The 14,275-nt window shown below is 38.7% G+C and overlaps 1 protein-coding gene and 1 long non-coding RNA gene across 3 annotated transcripts in view; one reads left to right on the top strand and one right to left on the bottom strand.

The window, feature by feature from the left end:
* The window catches only part of stard10 (StAR related lipid transfer domain containing 10), a 39,086-nt gene that overhangs the window by 5,947 nt on the left and 18,864 nt on the right, over positions 1–14,275 (top strand). The gene's annotated exons all lie outside the window — the stretch shown is intronic.
* LOC130917469 (uncharacterized) overlaps positions 4,434–14,275 on the bottom strand; it is a 29,582-nt gene continuing 19,740 nt past the window's right edge. Inside the window, exon 4 of the long non-coding RNA XR_009063467.1 lies at positions 4,434–4,520. This is a non-coding gene — a long non-coding RNA (uncharacterized LOC130917469). The remainder of the gene's footprint in view (positions 4,521–14,275) is intronic.

Below are 14,275 nucleotides of genomic sequence, written 5' to 3'. Positions count from 1 at the left end.
CAAACAAAACAATGTTAATAAAGTTATACTTTATAAGTTTATCTCTGTTATTTTCTCTAATAGGAAAAAAAAGGATACAATGTGAGGCAGAGACGTACTTATAATAGTAATATTGTAGACAAATGATACTATTTACAGTGGCGGCAGAATTTGGGGGGGCGCGAAACATTTACGTCTTCCTTGGGGGGGCGTGACAGAAAACAATTGAGAAGCACTGCTAAATTAAGAATGCATAAAAAAACATTAGCTCAAACTAAAACTTGTTGTTGGGTCTTAACAGGGAGCAGCTGGATTCAGCCATGTTAAATGAGGTCTGCCATATTCACTGTTGCCACTAGAAGACATTGTATCCACCCAAATCAATAAATCTAAATGCAAACACTTTCGAAACAAACCATTATATTCTCGAGGCAACAAAATTTGATTTGAAGCTTTTTTCTAATCAATCGAGATGATTGATTAATCGCTGCAGCACTAAATTTATATATACAGTGGGGAGAACAAGTATTTGATACACAGTCAATGGGAAAACCCATTGGCAGTGTATCAAATACTTGTTCTCCCCACTGTACATACACACAAAATGTTAAAAAAGGGAGGGTTGACTCTACTTCACGGTTTTTAACTTTACGCTGTCAGTTCTGGTCCCCATTATTTGCGATAAGTGAAGGATCTCTGTATATCACCTGGCACAGTACTACTAGAGGTTATGTAATTTACTACAATTTTAGTCGACAGTTCTATGACCATACCTGCTACTCCCTCGGCTTCACTCATTTATTTATGAATGACTTCCAACAATGTTCATGTGACACCCGATACAGGGAAATTTACTTCAACCATGAAGAGAAGAGAGATCAAATAGATTTTTTTACTCTCCCAACCTCAAGAGACACATTGTGAACATCTGCTCAGCAGGGTATGCAGGATTACCATTTCATATAATTAGGTACCCAAAGTCAGTTAAAACCCAGTGATATTGAATTTATTCAAAATTAGCCAATGTTTCATAGATAAACTGAAACTTTTTGATGTGGTTTGTGTATAGTTTTCAACCACATCAGGGTTTCCAGTAGGATTTTTTTAACCTGTGGTGGTGGGCTGCATTGGAGTCGCACAGCCTCAAATGTCGTGCCATGGCGAAATTGCGTCATATCATGGCAAATGAGAATGAGATTTTATTTTATTTTTTTTCCCCACATTCATTAGCCAGGCTAATGTTATAGCTCTCAGCTACGGTACATGTATGTAAAATGCGTCGCTGATTACAGCTACATAACCCTACGTAATAATACGACTTTTTTTTTCTTGTAGCAATAATACGACTTACATCTCATAGTCCTTCTTTTTCTTTTTAGTTGGTCCTAATACGTACTACATTACAACAACAATAATAGTCAATCTGTTAACGGACCCATTTCAAAGAGAAGGGGGAAATTCTAATAGGTGTGTAAAGAGTTTTACTAGTTTCGGTAAGAAGCTGAATAGTTTTTTTTTCTTTGTTGTTCGTGAACTACATTTCCACACAAACGCACATCGAGGTACCATTTAGCTTAGAAAGGAGAGACATGAAAGTCATTTTTCAAGTGTGCCAAAGCTTGCGAAACTTGAAACAAAAGCACATTTATATCAAGGTTTTGTCAGCCATTATTGCGTATATCCATTTGCCGAAATAACCTGATAGCACAGATATAAGTACGGCTGCCTCTCTCCTATTGGATGCGTTGTTAGCGTGGCGGCGCTGTGAAAACAGAGCAAGGCTCTATTTTGGGCCCCGCCTCTCGGCGCAAATTCAGTCCATTTTTCCGCTCCGTCCAAGATGGCCATCTACCGGTCACTTCCGCCGAAAAGTCAGATCCAAAATACTGTAATGCCCCGGACGGGAGGAAGAAAGAGAGGAGTCGGTATTTGCTTACCCACTTTATTGTGGCAACAATTACAAAAAAAATCAATAACAAAATAACAGCGGGATACCGCGACATGCAACTGCTCTCTCTCGCTATCTCGCCCGTTCTCCCATTCTTCCCACTCGCTTGCCTCTACGTCACAGCTCCCTAGTCCGTTCGTCTCTTAAGGGGGCCGTGCATCGTTACAGACATTACAATACACAATGAATAGGTTGAAACAGCCTAAAAAAAATAACCCATCTCATTTGCAAGGTGTGGTGGCTTTTATTTTGTGGTGGTGGTGCACCCTAATCTTTTGTCTGTCCTGATGTTGTTATTGCCATTAGATTTAGTGTTTTAGACATAAAGTGAAATGGCGGCAAATTCAAGTTTTTGCTACACTCCAACAGATGCATCTACTCTCAAAACTGTAGAACAGGGGTGCTCATTACATCAATCGCAACGCTAGTGTGGGTAAATCGTGGCATCAAAAAGAATATATATTTAAAAAAATTACATAGTTAATTTTGTGTGAGCAACATATGTGGTGATGCAACACCCCCCTTCCCGATCAGCTGTATTACAGTGCATTTGTGGTTTAAGTTTGCAGTGGTAGTCTAGAAATACAAACACTCCAAGATGTAATACTGTAGTTTCTATTCCTGGCCCATTAATCGACTTCAGACAACTGACTTGAAATTGTTTTCTCTACTATTACTGTGTCAATCAAAATGTATCAATATTATAATTGTAAAGGCAAAGTATTTGTTACTGGTCAAATATTTAACTCAGATTGTACATGCGTTTGCCAATAGCTTTTCAACTATCAAGATAAATGAAGAAATTATTATTGTTATTTTATTTATTTTTTTTTGAGAGAGAGAGAGACCGTTTAAAAAAATAATACAGCCCTCTTAAAAAGATTAATGAACACTAAAGTAATTCTTGGGTTATTTTTATGTATTCTACATCCATTCTATACATAGACAAAAATAATGGCAAAATCAGAAAAACACTGGACAAAAGTAACGAAAAATAAAATAAATCTTGAATGTCTAAGGAATGTGATGATGATAGAAACGTCCAAAATATACTGATGGCTGTTGAATAACATTGAAGAGGATACGACATGAAAGGGCCGTGGGTGCACCTAAACATTAAACACTCATCTGGAGAAGTATCAGTTGTAGCAGTTTGTCTCAAGTGTGAATATTTCTCGTGGGAGGTAATGTTGAGGCATCGTCAGAAGTGCGATGACATTTGAAGCTTCTGGAGGAATTGTAACAAGCCATCTGACATTTATTTTTAAGTAACTTACTGTCTTTGAAGGATTCTAAGAAAAAACACCCAACATTCCTGACTTTAGACATTGACCGTGTAAGAGTCATGCATTAAAAAAAACAATTATGTTTTCAATTATGTTTCTCTCCAGGTACTATTGACCCACTGACAGTGATGGTATTCTCCAATTTTCTTTTATTTTTGACAATGTTCTTTAATCAAGCTGAAAATCTACACTTGAATGTGTAAAGTCAAAATCTTTAAGGCTCTGGCACTAGATAATAGATGTTGATACATTTTAAGCCACCTTTTTAAATGAGTATTACAATAGCAATGCAAATGTGCTTGATAAGATTTTGTTATCCATTTTTTTTCTCTCCAAAAATGACAACAACATTGTTAGACTACATGTATTGTTTCAGATTATTCAAATTAAACACTGGATGACATTTCTTGTGGGTATATCCGGGTCCGGGATGTGTGAGGTAGCCATTGGTTGTTTACTTAGTTGAATAAAGTGTGTGTGCACATAATGGTGTGTGTCCATGTGAGTAAGGGTGTTATCTTTGTGTGCAAGAGCAGCAACAGCAGGCTTTTCCCAGCACTCTCCCACCCAGAGTATACAATGTCTGCACCAATCAGGATTGTTTAGCATGATTCCTCCACGTACATCTTGGTGGTGCTCACTATCATGTTTGCAGCAACACTACTGTACGTTTTGTGTGTTCTAGGTACTATTTATTCATGTTCTAATACAGGACAGGCTCAGCAAACAAAGAGAAGGAAAAAAAAAAAGTGCACGCACCCATACATGGGCGGTGCTTCTACCCTATTCGTGTCAATGTAAATGTGAGAGTAGCGGAAGCTTGAATTTTTCATGGTTACTTTATCTGTGCTTGCTTTGCTCTCGAAACTCTGACATTAAACAGATGAGCTTATCAAAGATACAAAGTTTCATTTATCACTCAAACACAAGTTTCATCCATCATTCAAACACCTAATAATCATGAGCATCAGTTTTACAATGCGACACCAATGCATAAGCATCATTTACACGGCAATCCTGTAAAATTTGCGCATCGGAGCCATAACAGAAGAAATTGTAAACTGCATGTGTTCAGTCTTCACAGAGTGAAAAAACATTTCACAATTAAATGCTTAGCTCTTTATTGACATCATCAACTATGGCTTCTAGTACGTGTCAAACGTTTCACTTCTGTTCATCATTCCCTTTCACACAGGCGCCATTCTGCTAAGGTTTGTTGTGGCTCATTTACTTCCTCCACCATGGGGGAATTGCTAGGTTCACTCCATGACTTCGCACAGTCACACATCCCCATTCTGTGATAATGCCTGAAATGCAGATAAGAAACAATGAATAAGGGGACACAAAAAGACGGTTAAGTACAAAGTAGGGCTGCAGCTATTGATTATTTTAGTAGTCGATTAATCGATGAACTAGTTAGTTCAAATAATCGAGTAATCGGATAAGGAACATAAAAAAATTACAATACGTGAGCTGAGCCTGAACTGGTATAAAACAAAAAAAGATAAATAAATGATGATATAAGTACAACAAAAGAACAATTGGCTAACTTACATAGTAAAAGTCAGCTAGCTTAAATGCTTTAAAATTTTTATTTTTATTTTTTATTTTTTTTACTATGCTCTTAACAAATGGTTCGGACACAGATACCCACAAAAAATGTTCAGTATATCTATAAACTAAATTATAAATGCAGTAGAAAAATTGGGGCTCAGACAAAAAACTTACGTGATGTTGGTCTTACCAGGGAGCAGCTGGTTCCAACAATGCTATATGAGGTATGTCTTATTCACTGATGCCACTAGAGGGCAGTGTATCCACCCAAATCAATAAAGCTAAATGCAAACACTTTCAAAACAAACCATTACAACGTGACTTTAACTAAATGAATACTCTGAGCGGCAAAATTTGAGTCTTTTTTTCTAATCGAATTACTCGAGTTAATCAATTAATCTTTGCAGCACTGGTACAAAGGCAGTTTCGTTTACATTTTGTTATTCAAGCAAAGTCCAAAGTAATTTACTACATCATCCTGCTACATACGCACATGCAGGATTACCCCTGAAGACACCGAGGGGAGCCTCTGAGTCACTCACACATTGACGGTTCTTTTTTTTTTGTTGTTTTTTCATGCTTTGTTGTTGCCAGCAAGTGGGCACAGGTCACCCAAGGGAACTTGTGACGAGAGTCGACAGCTTGGTGAGATAGGAAGTAGAAAGTGTGTTTGTGGCAGGGACTGAGCAGGTCTGTGGTGGTTATGAAAGTGTCATTTATTATACTGAGTGGGCACTGGGTAGTCACTGATGGTGCGTTGGTTCAATAGCCAGACTTATGTGCTTGTATCATGGGTCCCTGTCCCACTCAGTGATCATAAGAATGTGAATTGTTATCTGCATAGTCTGCCTTTCGTCCGAGTTCAGCCAGGATAGCTTCCAGGTCCTCGTGACTCTCAACAGGATAAGTAGCATAGAAAATGGATGGGTGAATGGTTAGTGAGTACTGTATAGGCACTGGTTGTCTTACGAGGGACAGACCCAAAAACATGTTGTAGATTGTGTATCTTTGGTTTGTTTCTGTTGCAGTCACCATCTTCTCGCTTCATCTGACGAGCTAAGTGAATTAAAACATAACCAAATTAAGCACATGTCTACTTGCCGGCCTGTTTTCCCTGTAACCAGGACCTCTTTCAGTTCAGTTTCACATTGTCCCAAGTTGCTCCTGTTTCAGTTGGATTGCAAATACAGTGGTACCGCTACATACGAAGTTAATTCGTTCCAGGAACTTGTTTGTAAGTTGAAGTGGTTGTATGTCGAGCAGGATTTTCCAAATAGAATACATTATAATTCCATTAATTCGTTACACAGCCCATAAACCTACACTAAATCCTTAATAAATGCTGCTGGTGCTATTACAAATGGCAATTATACATAACAAAACAAAGATTTTATTAATAAAAACCGGAATATTAAAATAATGATAATTCCTGTAATAATGTAACAAATATGGTTCTAATGTGGCGGACAAGTTTTGCGTGCTGAACGCACTGCGTCGCTGACGTGACAGAGAGAGAGGTGTGGTTGAGAGATTTACTTTTAATGTTTTGTTGAGAAAACCGTCAACTTCGATGGACAGTAGGCGTGTTGTGTTGCACAAGTTGTGAAATAAATGATAAAAACCTGACAAAGCTGGTGATTTCTTTGGCGATGTTACCACAATAATAATTGTGAACTTATAAAGACTGGCGAACGGTGAACGGATGAGGACCGTGGACTGATCGTCGACATTCTACGGCCTTATTGTTCAGCCAGTTCACGGATGCGCACCCCACGCTCATATTTTTCTATCATTTCCATCTTCATTTTAATGATAAGCGTCACATTTTTCCTTGTTTCACCATCTTTACTAACATTGTTGGAACCTGTGTTGATTTCTCTCCCATTAAAAATCCGCTGTGCGTCTGTCTGTGGCACTGTCATTTCGTATTTCGAGCGTGTCGTCGGATGTAGAAACAAATGGCAAGTCAAATTTTACATCGGATGTTGAAAAGATCGTGTGTCGAAGCGATCCCTATGTCAAGGTACCACTGTACAAACATCCGTTTATATCTCCAAGGTCTACGTATGAGTCACATTATCTTGTTGTACCAGCACTTTTGCCTCTTGTGTTCAAATAACTAAATTCATTGGTATGAAAAACTAGTGTTTTGTTTCAAATATCTGTTGATGGAAATACTTCATGACAATGCCGTTGTGATTTTGGTGTTAGAATTCACCCCAATTGTGATGACGTTTGTAAATGGATTAAGTTTTTAAATTAAAATATTGTTTGGGGCTGAAGATGTACTGAATGATTCATTTTAATAGATTGTATAATCTGAGGTACTGCCAACTCTTGACATCATCATTGTATCCCGGTACAGTGTCTACAACATAGCTAGCCAAAACAAATGACCTAAAAACAATCTCATTTCACAGGCGCACATGTCCTGAATGTTAGTGAGTCTTTAAGTAGTTTTGCCATGGCTCTTTAAATATTTTGGCGAAACGCTCTACAATGACAAAGGAGGCATTCTGACGCTTATATGAGAAATATTGTAGTAATAATAGTAAAACTGTATATTTTTGCAAGTGAAATTGCCCTCTGACAAGCAATGTTACTTACGTTTGTTTTACTCCTCTCAAAGTTTAACAATGTAGAACTTGCTTAGAGCAACCACACGTCGGACTCAACTGAACTGCATGAAACTTCATTTTTCGTGTAAAGTCTTGTGGCATACGTGAATTTGAACGCTAAGATTGAACAATGCAGAAGTGACTATTCTGTGAAATGTCACCATAACAATAAAACACACAATACTCCACATATTGGATGCAATATTGAGTGTGTGTTCAGCTTTTCTTTGGCTTTACATGACTTCTTTTCCAAATGATTAGCATCATGCTGAGAAGTTGATAACACAAAGGACCTTGACGTACCTCATGGAAAGCTCAATTGAATGAAGAGTGAGGGAGCTAAGATGCGTTTTATCGACTAAGTTCAACTAATACAGTGGTTGGCCCTTCTAATGGTTGTTTAACGATTTTAATCAGTCTTTGGTGACTTAGGTCACAGAAATCTCTTGTGGTGAGGGCAATTCATTTTCCAGTCGTCAATGAACTTTGTCTTTAAGCTGCTTTTAATTTGATGTTACTTGTGGAGAGTTGGTTTGATAGCAAACCCAAATCTAAAAATAAAAAGAGGATCACTCGGAGAGATCTCATGTCCGTCCAACCAAATTGGGCATACAGTGGTACCTCGACATACGATCCTTTTGACATCTGACGTAAAATTTGACTCGTCATTTGTCTCGACATATGACGACAGGCTCGAAATATAACTATTTATGACAGCGTCCCAATTTCATTGTTTTTCCGCAAGACTGATGCACTAGGGATTTTCTTGAGTCAACATGTGTCCTAAGAAGGTCAGTGCAGGTGGTAAAAAAAGAAAAGGGTGACGCTTACCATTGGAAGTTAAGATGGAAATGATAGAAAAATGGGAGCGAAAAAAGGAAAAAGGTGACGCTTATCATTGGAAGTTAAGATGGAAATAATAGAAAAATAGGCGCATGGTGTGAGCATCAGTGAACTTCCTCGACAACACGGGTTTGCCGAAATATGCTACACCGGTGAAATGTCCTACCAATGGTTGATTTGACATCCTAAGTTAGGCCTGTTGCGATATGCAATTAGGGAATTTATCGCACGGTAAATAAAAATGAGGGTAGTAATTTTCCCTGGCTGCGATTTATCGCCGGGTGCGTGCATACATTTGTGTGTGGGAAATTCGTTTTCTGACGTTTGACATGAACTATATATTATGGCCTTCCATTTCATAATACAAACATATTCTGCCTGTTTGGTAATAATCCCCTTTAGCCATTCTTGAATTATTATGAAATTCATTTTCTGACTTTTTACCTATATAATTCATATTCCAAACCTACATCCTGCATATTTGATGATAACTCAGGAGTGAATAAATGGATTATCTTGAACACAACCAGATACATGAAACATACGAAAGTGAATTCATAACCTCTTTCTGTAGGGTTTACATCCATGTGGAGTTAATAAGGGGTTGTTGTCTATATTTTCTAAAATGTGCAGACAGTTTAAGGACCAACCGTTTACTGTTCTAAGTTAAAAGTCCTAATCATTATCAAAGAATGTCCCTCATCCACCACCATTTAGGAAAGTTAGAATTTTGCACGCAGTAGGACTTCTGATAGCATTTTCACTAGTGTTGCACAGGTACTATTTTTGGCCCAAATACCCGGCTGTGCAGTATTAGCCGATACCATACCATATACTTCATAATGATATTGACGGGTCACCTCCGTCATACACTTCACTTCGCCTTCAAGTAGGGGGCCTGCCCACATCAAGAGGAGTTATTCTAAAACACTCACGCAGCGATCTAACGCCGGATTTAGGTTGAAAAAGTATGAAAGCTGTACCGCATACAAGCAGGAAGGATTGTCTCCGGAGTGATTTGTTCGAGGATTCAATGTAATATTGATATTTTTCATACCAAACGTTGTGAAAAAATTCAATGGGAGAAATTAGCCGCTATGGCATTGGCGTCATAGTTTGCAATATTTACGTAAAACAAATGCTACCTGCACGGTTCTTTGCTCTTTTAACAAAGAATCGAGACAGTTTTACGTCCATATCTATAAAGAATTCAGGGATTTAAGCATTTATTCACAAAAATTTTCAATGTCAAAAAACTCTTTGTAATGATAAGGAAGGAAATTATAAACTGAAATATATTCCACACTGCCGACATTTTCATCTTGTGGTTTTTTATTTCCTTTCCATATGAAAGAGCTGCCCCGGGATTGGTTAAGAGCGGCTATTGGCCTGCTCTCATTGGTCTGGAGCAGGTCAATAGCGATAGCTGCTTGGCATGCAAAGTGATCACGTGTCATCACACAACAGAGAGTGTAGTGAGCGTCAGGAGAAAAAAAGACTGTGGTCAAGTGTTATAATAGATAAATGGTATCGGCACCCTCTTTGTTGGTACTCGCCGACACCGGTACCACCATTTCGGGCCGGATCACCCCCCCCCCCCCCCCTCATTGGTATTTGTTGCTTTTTTTGGAAAAATATTCACTTGAGGGACTGGGAAAGTCACTAAATATGGAGAAGTTGCTAAATTGGCAACTAAATTGTCATAGGTTTTTGCTCCTGCTTTCATGTACCGCCTTGGTCTGCTCTATTGCATTATTATAAAGTAACTGTCGTGCTCTGATGTGTACGTATATAGAGTGGAACACACACTGTATTTAAAAGGTGTTTCAATGGTTGGTTGAATATGAAAATACTAATTCTGCTTTGAGTATGGAAGAGAGCTCGTTTTTCTTCCATTAATCCTCCTTGGAGTAAAAGAGCAGAATGTTATTCAAACCCCTCTGGGCTTATTTGTAATAGTCTCTGGGGACCAAAAAGCACCTTAAATCTTTTTCTTTCTCGTTCATTCTGTCTCACTACTGTTTCAATTTCCAACTCTTTTCCCGTTAGTACCCCTTTCACGCTCTATATGTCATTTTTTTAAGTGTATCATTGCTTTTGTTGTGCTTTATTATGAACACCAAGTCCCTCCAGAACTTGTAACTGTGGTAACAGCCCCAGTCTGCATTCAGCTTGTGTTTCTATTGACGACATCTGTTCTAAATCTGACAGGTCCCAATTGTTTTTAGGCACAACCACGTTTAAAAGGCCGATAATGAAGTAGTAGAGGTATAAAGTTAACAAAACAATACAGTACATTTTAATAGGTACTGTATGCATGGCCACTACAAATTGTGCATGAAGACAACTACTATCACGTTCGTATGTGTGAAAGAGTTACCTGCAACCTGAGACCTGGTTTTATGGCAGTCCAAGATAACTATTTCAAAATACCTGCTTCATTTAATCTACAGTATGTGATCAAATACTTCACAAGTGAATAAACTGATTCCAACCCCTGCATATTAGGGCTGGGCGATATGGCCTAAAGTACGTATCATGGTAAATTGAGCAGATTTACCTCGATAACGATAAATGACGATAAATTCTCCCAAGCGGACTGTTATATAATTTGAAAATCTGAATCAATGCATGAAATACAAATTAAGGGTTTCTCGTTGATTTATTTACCAGATTTCAATCTAACATATTTTAACGACTGTGCGTGCAATGTAAACATTATTTTTTAAAATTTCTTGTAAACCATTAGAATTCAAGTATGAACATTTATAACAGCTTGTATGACTTGAACAATGTACAACATTATAAAAATCGATACGACGACTGGGAAAACATGTGATTGTAACACAAATGACTTACAGTTTAAACAAAACACTTCAACCAGACAACTTATTGCTAATGGCTGCTGTGACACATTTACTCAACAAAAGTGTTTACTTCAAGGTTTGAGTTTTTTTTTCCCCAGAGCATTTTTTGATACATGCACGCACACATGCACCCCCCACAAAGACGCACACATTAAAGCTGTATTGCTCTTTTCCCTATGAAACATTTAAGATTTTATCATGGCAGTAATGACACCGAATGAAGCAAGCACATAGAGAAAAATAGCTGTGGCAATTAAACGGTCATATTATAGGCTTCACTGTTGCATTATAATTCATGCTAAATGCTATACCCTCATAAAAGATATCAAAGAAATCACACGCACACACACACACACACACACACACACAGATACAAAGCCATTTTAACAAGGTTGGAGCCGCTATCCGACTCCATGACGTTCATTTCATAGCGTTAGCCGCTAGCGTTAGCCTGTGGCCTGGCTACTGGTAGACGGCACCCTCTCCCAAAATCGTGAAAACCATGGAGGAAAGCGGGTGAAAGCCCGTTTGGCTGCCAAGAATCTACTTAATGTTGGGGGAAAGTTTGGCGAAGCTCCCTTAAGCCCGACTCCATCACGTTTGCTTGTAGCGATAGCGATAGGCGGATCTACTGTTCAGGCAAAGTAGACGATCGCCTTAGGCCCCCAACCAGTAGGGGGCCCCCAACCAGCTGCCCTTGCCCCAATGAGCAACGGCTTGGGCCACCGGAGCCAGCAGCACCCCCAGCTGTTAGTCATGTATAATTATGTCAGCATACCAAACCAAAAAATAACAAAACAAAGAAAGCCATTTGAATGTGGAATTTATATTATCTCCCCCCCCACACACACGCACTACAATGGACTGTTCCACAACGACGGACTGAGTATCAGTTGCTTAGCTTCATTTAGCGCCGTTTAGCATCGCTTATCTCCGCTTAGCTGTTCGTTAGCTTCACTGAGCTCTCCCGCGGTTTTCACGCCACTAAGCTCGCTATTTTTACAGCTCACTTGCTACTTTGCACTTCGGCTATCGTTTATTTCGAACACATGAGCGAACGTGCTCTCCATGAAAGCCAAAGTGCAGTGAGAAAGAAGTTGAGAACAGGCCTCTATTGCCTCTTTTAACTTTCTTCTTCTTCACACCGAACACAAAATACACGACAGCACACTCTGTGGCGAAACAATGTAGTACAGTTCCAATCAGTCATACACTTACACTCAACAGCTGGTTAACAGCAAAAGCACATCATGTTCGTCATATAAATAATGATTTCTGGAGTTAATCCCACATACTTCAGAATTAATATTATAATTAGTGCTGTCAAGCGATTAAAATATTTGATCGCGATTAATCGCACAAATGTCATAGTTAACTCGCGATTAATCGCACATTGATCACAACTTTTTATCTATTATAAATGTCCCTTGAATTATTATAATACTCTTATCAACATGGAAAAGAGGATAGGCTTGCTTTGTGCATTTTTTTATTTTATTGATGATTGATTAACATTACTGTTCTGAAACATATCTACTTTGATTATTAAATTAACAGATAGGCACATGACACGGACAAACTATGAGTTACCTGCTCCAACGCAGCTTTGAGCTTCATCATTTTCTCCAGCTCGGTAGCTGTTGGCATGGCGACATTGGTTGGGTGGAGGGCCAGCGCATCTCTCAGATGTCCTGTATCCCGCTGGACGCGCTTGATCATTTCAAGGGTACTATTCCATCTAGTTGACACTTCCTGTGTAAGCGACTTTTTCTTCTGATGGTGTGCGATCTGTTGCTGCTCTAGCTCCGCGGCATTTGCTGGGCTGTGTTTGAAATGTCCAACTTTTCGGCATTTTGCCAATGCGCTGTCAAACGGGCTGTTGTGTAAAGAAACCGTGACTGCTCGGTGCACACTGTGTGCGATGCACGGCAAGTGTTCAAAAGGAAGCTGTCTGGCCGCAGCAATCAATTTGCCTGCACTATCAGTGGTCAGTGAGACCACTTTGTGTTCAATGTTCCAGTCTTTGGCTACTTGCATGAAATGCGCTGCAACAACGTCGCTGAAGTGCCTCTCTTCGGTCTTCAGAACAGTCAACGCATGTGACGGAAGTTCCCACAGTGGGTCGAAATAATGTGCTGTGACCCCGAGGTAGTTATCATTACTGAGGGACGTCCAGTAATCTCCAGTGAGCGCAACTGTATTTGTCTGCTCCAACGCGTGCTGTACCTTGGACCTCTCTGTGAACTTTCCGTTCAGAATTGTTTTTGTTTCCATTTCGTTTCACTCAAACAGCCTACTCTTTCACAGCCAGTGAGCAGGCAAGATCAAGCACATGCGCAGGGCGTGCCTATTGTTTTGTTTCCGTGTTACAACTTTTTTTCTCACGTTGAACCAGTGGCCACAGTTGGTCAAAATGAACTTGGTCACAATGAATCTCGCGTTAAAAAAATGACGCTGTTAAAATTGATTTTCGTTAACGCGTTAATAACGCGCTATTTTTGACAGCAATAATTATAATATGTTGAGTAAATACTACATAATACAGATTCTACACAAAGAATAGCTTTCAAATGATACTTCATGACAAATGATTGGCAATGAATAATTATTATAATTATTATACTACTATTATATATAGTTGTATACTATAATAATATTGCTAGATTTTTTTTTAAATAATTGTTTTGAATAATGTTGGAAAGGCAAAGTCAGTGTTTTGAATCTGTTTACTTTCCATTCTTTTGCACTAGTAAATGCTATCAGCATTTAACCTCATTGTTTGTTTGATTAATTATTGTTATTTACATGATTATTTGTACTTTAATAAAGAATTTAAGTGTTCCAAAATGGTTTTGTGAATTAATAAGCGTCAACAAAAATTTCATTGCTAAATTAGTAAAAAAAAAAAAAAGAAAATTATTAGTCGATTAATCGTAAAACTAGTCGGCTGACTAATCAGGAGAAAATTTGTCGTTTAGGACAGCCCTAGTGTACCAGAACATATTTCCTCCACACCCTTCTCACCTTTTTAACCCCTAACCCATGAAGAAGGCCCCTGGATATGTTCGCCTTAGGCCCCAAAATTGCCAAGTCTGCCACTGGCGATAGCCACTAGCGTTAGCCTACCAGCTTCTGTTTGTTTGAGTTCCTGATAACCACGTGACTTAATACGTAAGCACA

The sequence above is a fragment of the Corythoichthys intestinalis genome, chromosome 6, assembly GCF_030265065.1.
Source record: "Corythoichthys intestinalis isolate RoL2023-P3 chromosome 6, ASM3026506v1, whole genome shotgun sequence".
NCBI lineage: Eukaryota > Metazoa > Chordata > Actinopteri > Syngnathiformes > Syngnathidae > Corythoichthys > Corythoichthys intestinalis.
The sequence above is the reverse complement of the archived record's forward strand: the minus strand, read 5'-3'. Positions and strand labels throughout refer to the sequence as shown.